Source organism: Cicer arietinum, chromosome 2 (assembly GCF_000331145.2).
Source record: "Cicer arietinum cultivar CDC Frontier isolate Library 1 chromosome 2, Cicar.CDCFrontier_v2.0, whole genome shotgun sequence".
Taxonomy (NCBI): Eukaryota; Viridiplantae; Streptophyta; class Magnoliopsida; order Fabales; family Fabaceae; genus Cicer; species Cicer arietinum.
In genome coordinates, this window is record NC_021161.2 from 25,909,991 (window position 1) to 25,918,382 (window position 8,392).

An 8,392-nucleotide genomic window follows, 5' to 3' on the forward strand; every position below is an offset into this window, starting at 1 on the left:
TTTGTGAGGGCTTTTGGCCCTCACAAAATACATGTTTTCTTGTTGTGATAATGCCTGCTTGCAAGAGCTTGGTCACTTATTTTTTTACAACATCCAAAATTAATGGGTTAAGTTGCCTTTGGGGTTGCCTGACTGATTTTACCCCGTCCTCTAGTAGTATCCTATGCATACACATGGATGAGATAATAGCAAGAATATCAGCCAAGGTCCATCTGATTGCCTTCCTATGTTTTCTCAAAATCTGCAACAGCGTATCTTCCTGTTCATCTTCAAGTTTGGATGAAATAATCACAAGTAACTTACCATTTCCTCCAAAATATGCATATTTCAAATTTTCAGGAAGTGGTTTAAGCTCTATAATCGGTGGTTGTTCAATGGAAGGTAAACTACCAGAGGTCGAAGCTAAGTCTGCAAAAACAATTATGTTAGTAGAAATATCAATATCAGCATAATGATAAACCTGCAAGGCAGCTTCGATCTCAACACACACAGAGCACAATTGAGTATCTGTACAAAATTCACAAGTATAAGTATCATCAAAACCAGATAATGAAGGAAAATTAGTAGCAAACATATCGGGGTAAGTGTCATCAACCAAATCAGCAAGCAATTCAATTTGAAAAATAGAATGTTTTTCCATGGGGTGTTTCATAGCATCAAAGATGTTAAATTTTACAATGCTTTCACCAAATTCCATGGATAGAGTTTCAGCATGCACATCTATTTTTGTTCTAGCAGTTTTCAAGAATGATCTACCTAAGATGATATACGCCCTGTTGGACTTATTCTCTCCCTCCATGTCTAGAATGTAAAAATCTGCAGGAAACATTAATTCATTAACTCGAACAAGTACATCCTCCACAAGTCTAGCGGGACGAGCATTGCTCATGTTCGCCAATTGAATGGTAACACATGTACTCTATAAAGGTCCAAGAGCAAGAGAGTTAAAAATAGATGTAGGCATAACGTTAATGGAAGCTCATAAATCTAACATAGCATTTTCAAATTGACTATTGCCTATGGTACATGGAATGGAAAAAGTTCTTGGATCTTTGCATTTCTGAGGCATGGGCTGAATGAGGGTTGAAACATTTCTCCCCATGTTTACTCTTTCATTACCTTTTAACCTTCTCTTGTGTGTGCACAAATCTTTTAGAAATTTTGCATATCTTGGAATCTGTTTATTGCTTCATGGAGGGGAATGTTCACTTCTACCTTCCTAAATGTGTCCATGATCTCGTTGTCCCTATCTTCCTTTTCCATTTTCTTAGTCTTCACCGCCTTTTGAGGAAAATGAATTGGTATATTTTGCTCAAAATCAATAGTTTCAAATATCAAAATATCCTCAGCAACCTTGTTATTTTTCACTGTAGTTTCAGGTACCTTTGGTATTCAACAGCTTTCCCATACCTCAATGTAATTGCACTAACATTGGAAGCATTTGGATTTACTACTGACTGTGCAGGCAATTGGTTTGACCCTTGAGTCTGCTATTGATTGATTGAAGTGGCTAGCTGACCAATCTTTGTTTCCAAATTTTGAATGGTGGAATCTCTTCTTTGTTGAAATTGGAGATTCTGGACATCCATCTGTTTAAAGAGGTCCTCTAATGAAGGTGCATTGTTGTTCTGTGGAGGAATATTTTGTTGTTGTTGTCTAGGTTGTTGTTGTGCAGATGAATTCCCCCATCTCATGTTGGGATGGTTTCTCCAACCAAGATTGTACCGGTTAGATGATAGATAGTAGTTGGCTTAAGGATTGTATATATTTGTTGCATATGCTTAAGGAGCATCAACAATTGGATCTTCTTGCAATGTAGGACATGAATCTGAAGGATGCTCTCGAGAAGTGCAAATACCACAAACCATTGCTTGCGTTTTACCTATTGCCAATTTTTTAATAAAAGATGTAAGCTCATCAAGTTTTCCTTCTAACTTCTTGTGGGAAGAAGCTTGAATTTCACTCACACCTTTTGTCAACACTGTTGAATTGCTTCTAGTTATAAACTGCTGAGAATTAATGGACATGATCTCAATCACAGTACTTGCCGCTTCTAGGGTCTTATCAACAAGTGCTCCTCCACTAGTAGAATCCAATATGCTTATATCCATAGGTAGCAAACCTTCATAAAAATATTGGATGAGCAATTGTTCAGAAATATGGTGATGAGGACAGCTTGACACTAATTTCTTGAATCTCTCATAATACTCATATAATGATTCCCTGTCAATCTTCCTGATGCCACATATTTCTTTTGATTGAAGTAGCTCTTGAGGCAGGGAAGAATTTTTCTAGAAACAATATCTTAAGATCATTCCAACTTGTAACAGAACCTGGTTGAAGGTAGTATAACCAGTCCTGGGCAGCATCTTGGAGTGAAAATAGGAAGGCTCTCAGCTTAATGTGGTCTTTTGTGACTCCTTGAAGCTTCATGGTAGAACACACAACATGGAATTCCTTCAAGTTTTTGTGGGGATCCTCACCTGCAAGACCATTAAACCTTGGAAGCAAGTGTATTAAAATAGATTTAAGTCCAAATGGTACAGTAACTTCAAGATATGTGATACATAATGCATTATAATTGACATTAGGTGCAACAAGTTATCTTAAGGTTATATTATTTGCATCAGCCATATTTTGCAACAAGTTGTCAATTTTAGTATTTGACTCTAATTCGTTAACACTAACAGCTCTATTAAGTCTACGACGTAAATGAAATGTCCTATCTATTTCAGGTTCAAGAGAATGAAGATTCATAGAACTAGCCCTAGTCATGCATCATCATAATAATGCAATGAAAAATAACAATTCTGAAAAATTCCAACAATGTCCCTAATGCTAAAATTGAAATGAAAAATAAAAAGTTTTATCAAATAAAATCAAAAAAATATAAAAATACCACCAAAATTTTCTAAAAATCAAATAAAGGCAACAAAATTTTTTTTGGATTTTTTGGAGAATATGAAAAATTCAAAAAATTGTATAAGCGAAGGAATTTGGGATTTTGACTTTATTTATTTCTGATTTTCTGGAAAAAATTTGGAGCAATCCAAGATAGTCATCTGAAAACAAGGTTAATATTGTTATCATAGAGTCCCCGGCAACGGCGCCAATTTGATCATTTGTCGCACACGGGTCAAATACAATTGATAAAATGTAAATATAGGTAATAACTCAAATCGTTTCACAAGAACTTCTGATATAATAATAATAATAATAATAATAATAATAATAATAATAATAATAATAGAATTGTAAATTGAAAATAAAAAGGGGTTTTTTATATTTTTGATTTAACAGATGAACAAAATGATTAATCCACGTATTCGAGTTTCAGACCTATCACAGATTCTATCAATGAGTTTATTTTCTAATTTATGATTCTATTCTTATTTGACTATAAAATTGATCAAACAAGCGTGATCAATCCTATGTGAATTTGGTTTATTTGATAAAGCGTTGCAAAATTATAATTTAATTAAATTAGAAACCGAAACCAAATTCTATCAAATAAATTTAATCAATCCTATTGAAATTCAATTTACGCAATCAAAATATCAATATAATCAAATAAACAAGAATAGAATCATGAATCGAAATTGACAGTACAACCTGAATCTCAAGGTGTTGATGAAACTCTGAACTCGTGGATTAATCTTATAAAATTAGCCTTCCATGAAAATTAAAATAAAAACTGTTTTATTCTTGTAGCAATTTGAATTCTAATTTTTTCCGTCTCTAGAAAAGAAACAAAACTCCCAATATATAGTACTTGATATTTGGCTTTAGGGTTTAGGGTTTAAAAACAAGTGACCCCGCTAATTAAAATTATTACAAAAGTCTAGATTACGAAATCTGCAATTTAGGCCCAATAAATTTAGGAATTGGTCTTTTCTTCCAACACAAAAGTTGTAGCTCGGATTCTCAGCTTTCCAACGTCTGCTCATATGCGTCAATCTGATATCCAGAGCTCAAGTTATGACCTACAGAGTGAGAAAGAGTCAAAATATAAATAATAAAATTGTAATTCAAATTCAACCCAAAGTTTAGAAACAAGCTAAAAGTATTAATATAAAGAGCTTTAGAAATATCAAATTAAAAAGCTAGAAACATGTGCTCAAATGTTATGATCACTCTCCTACTTCTCCTCACTACCATCCCCGTATTAGCAGTCCTGCTTGAGATGAGGTTATATACCCAAGCAGTCGGTGAATGTCGGTCAGGGAAGTCTAATGATGTTTCTGTTGTCAAGGTAACAGTCGGTGGAACGAACTCGGTATCATTTGAGGGCAAAGTCCAATTTCCACAATAATATAAAGGGGCACCAACCGAAATTAACAAATAACATTTAACAATTACGTCATAAAGATAAGCAATAACACTTAGCAATTACGACATGATAACAAACAATAACAGAGTATGTATACACAATTGTCATATTATAAGTGTCAAGCAACCAAATGCAATGCTTATATGCCAATGCACATGATTCTATAATTTCCAAACCCTCATCGAGTGACGTAAATCATAAATGTACCACCTCTCACAGACCAATACTAATTACCGAGGTTCCACCTATCACAAATCAACACAATTTACTAGAGTATAGTCTATCACATACCTACATGACAAACAAATCCTCGTAAGGATAAGATGGACCAATCAAATCATGAAACCATCCTTGGCCCATCACGGTCACCACTAACATCGTGGCCTATCACGGTCACCACTAACATTGTGGCCCATCCCGATCACCACTAATTATGAAATTCATGAGCATACTCTGACTCTTTCACAACAATCATTATGTAAATGTAGCTATTAAAAGACTCCTCTTTTAATACTCATTACACACTAATAATTTTTCAAATTTTTCCCAGAGCATACTCAAGACATATTATCCTCAATAAAATTCATAACATGTACCAACATCAATCATACATAAATAACACATATAAGGTTCCTATGTGCAAACAAAAAATTTGGAAGGAGCCATTACCTTAGTTATAGCTTTTTTTCAACAATTATCACTACCACAATCAAACACAGCGAAAAATCTCGTTCGTGCCGACACCTTCAATCAAATAGTATTTGACTTAGTCAAGTCAATCCGTGAAACGTTAACTACCTTACAAACCCTTTCTTACTAAACGAGTAAGGACTAATAGTATTATTATTCACAATACAAACTTTCAACATATAAAAATATATTTTTAGAAATCAACATCATTCAATTTTTCAAAGAATTCACTAACAATTATTCGAAACATCTTAAATAATTTTTTTCAAAAATTTTCACACAACCATAAATTTTCTCAAATTTGCCATAACTCATATTTTTTCAGTAACTACAATTTGATCTACTACATTTTTAAAGACTAAATGTTCAATAAAAGTAAAAAGTTCATTGAAAATGGTTACAAGGTATAAAGACTACATGTCATTGTTACATACTTCAAATATTTAAAGAGAATAACATAATTGTTTGTAACAAGGAGAAAACCAATATTATGCATATTTTTGCTTCTAATTTATGAACACAGTTGAACCAGAATGAAGAAGCAGACACATAATTAAGGAACCAAATCAAACTCATCCACACACTTTACCCTAAGTTCTCATCATTTAAAAATGATAACTTGACAATTGATAAATCTATATGCTACCACATAACTGAATCAATCGATAAACTAATGGTTTCCCATTTACCAATGATTTGTCCTTGCTCTTTCTATTTAAGATTCACAAAGTTCTAAAAATGTTAATCTCGGTTAACATGTGCAATATCCATAGTTTTTAACATCAAATGGATAATCTATGACAATAAAGCAATATTTTAAATTTTGCATATTTAATTCCTCTAAAATGAGTCTTCACATAATAATAAGGAATCTCAACCATTGATGAGAAAATCAACGACTAATATCACATGTACACACTTAACAAATATTAATTTGTTAAAAAAATTTCACTGCCAGCAATCACAAATCATTACTAGACATTTCTTTAGATTGATAATAAGAATAAACCAAACAAATATTGCTAATATAGCACTTCACAAACATAACACTCTAAAATGAAATACACATTTACTTCTACATTTCATCAACAAAATTAATCAAATTTAAGATGCACCAAATTTCCCTCAAAACACACTAAAAGGTTTCACTTCTCCATTAAATTGAAAATCTACCATCTATAAAAAAAAAAAATCAAGATCCATTCCATCATTTCAAAAAGAAATTATCAATGTTCTTTCACAATAGAAAAACGCAATTCAGAAAATCGATAACCTCAACCATACCCACTATATTAAAGGTATATTATAAAATCATCATTATAATATCAAAAATGTAGTTCTTTTAAAGAAAGATTTCACAAAGAAAAAGAAGAGAAAGAGAAAATTCAGGCTATGAATGATAAACTTAAAGAGATCATTCAAAATCTGAAAGAATCTCAGCTCAAAAATCTTGAATTTGAAAAACCAGAAAACCAAGATCGATCTTCACCTCAAACGAAGAACGATCTTCTCAAGGCTGAAGTTGAAACTCTTAAAAATGATTTGAAAAATTTTATTAAGGCAACTGAGACATTTCAGAAAATCATGGGATCTCAAGTAGGGATTTTTGATAAAGCTGAGCTCGGTTTTGACAAAACTCAAAAAACCAAAATGTATGAAACTTTCTTTGTTCCTGAACTAAGAGAAGAAAAATGCAAAATTAAATGTTCATATTGTGACAAAATTGGACATTTAGAATTTGCATGTTACTTTAGAAAAAGGGATATAAAAAACAAGAATAGAAGAAACCTCAAAAAAGAAAATCATTTGACAGCAAAAGAAATTTTTTCTGCAAAACTAAAAGAACGATCTTTAGATCAATCTGGAGGCTTAATAGAAACAACTAACATTCAGTTTTTTAAAACAGTTTCAAAAAGAGATTCTTCTCAGTCTAAGATTGATCATTTTGAGAAATCATTTAACAATATGAAACCAGATTTCAAGGCTAACTCCCAAGGACCCAAACAAATATGGGTACCAAAATCATTACAAACTTGTGATGTAGGAACATCATCCAACAATCAAGAAAGAACATTGATACATGACCAAGGCATTCTCAATACACATGAATGGAAAAGTATGATGCCTCATCTCATTACAAAAATTTGGAGTGTCTATAACCCTTGGAAACATTAACAAATCAAAGGTACATGTATCATCTTATTTCGCTTCCATGTATGCGCTTATTATCATGTTCAAAATTAAAATGTTGTCTCTTGTAAAAGATAACAAAGAACATAATGGCATTTTCCTTGTATTCTGATTTTTTTTAAGGGGGATATTAATTCTTTAAAATTCAGGGGGAGTTTTTCATCTAAAAACTGGAGTCTACTCATTGTTTTCAATGTGTAGTATACATTTCCTTTGTAAAATCCAAACCTTTTTGTGTTGACAAAGGGGGAGAATTATTTTAGATTTTATGTTGGTTCAAAAATCTGAAGCATATTCTGAGGGGGAGCTTTTAAAAGCTCTCTATGATTAAAATTAGAATCAAAATTAAAATCTAAATTAACATGTTTGTCATCATCAAAAAGGGGGAGATTGTTGAGACAAAATCTCAATTTAATGTTTTGATGAAAACAAACAAAAAGTTAATTAAGAATTCTAATTATGATTCTAAGTGTTTTGATATTTAACATGTGCATTTGAGTGTGTTAAAACAAGATAGGAATCAAACATCACAAATCAGATCAAAGAAAGCAGTTCTGGAAAAAGAAGATTGATTCTGGAAAACGAAGATTGATCTTAAAGCTATTCAGGAAAACGAAGATTGATCTTGACCTTCTGCTGAGAAACGAAGAACGATCTTCGTTTATGGTTTCCAACAGTCACATGAGCTGTCATAAGCCTTCTTGGAGTCTATAAATGCAGCTGCAAGTTGAAGAACAACACACAACAATCAACACCAAGCAAAAGATCAATATTTTCAATCATACTCAAGTGTCTCAAAATCTTTCTTATAGTTTGTTGTTTTGTTTTAATCTTTGTGTTGTAATCATTTACAACTGAGGTCTATTTACAGAATATATTTCTCAAACAAGAGTTGAGTAAATATCAAGATTCTAAATAGTCTCAAATCCATCACTTTGTAACTCAAGGTTGTTTTGTCAAATCTTGAGTAAATTGTAAAAATCCTTTCATGTTTTGAAAGGTAACTTGTTAAAGCCTTTCCAAAACAGTAAGGTAGAATTGAAGAAATCCTTTCTAGGTAGAAGGGTAGGAATTGTGTAAAGATCAAGATTGATCCATGAAAACCAAGAACGATCTTGGTTTGAACATTTAGTGAAAAATCTCACGGTTGTGAGGACTGGACGTAACCCGGATTGGGTGAAC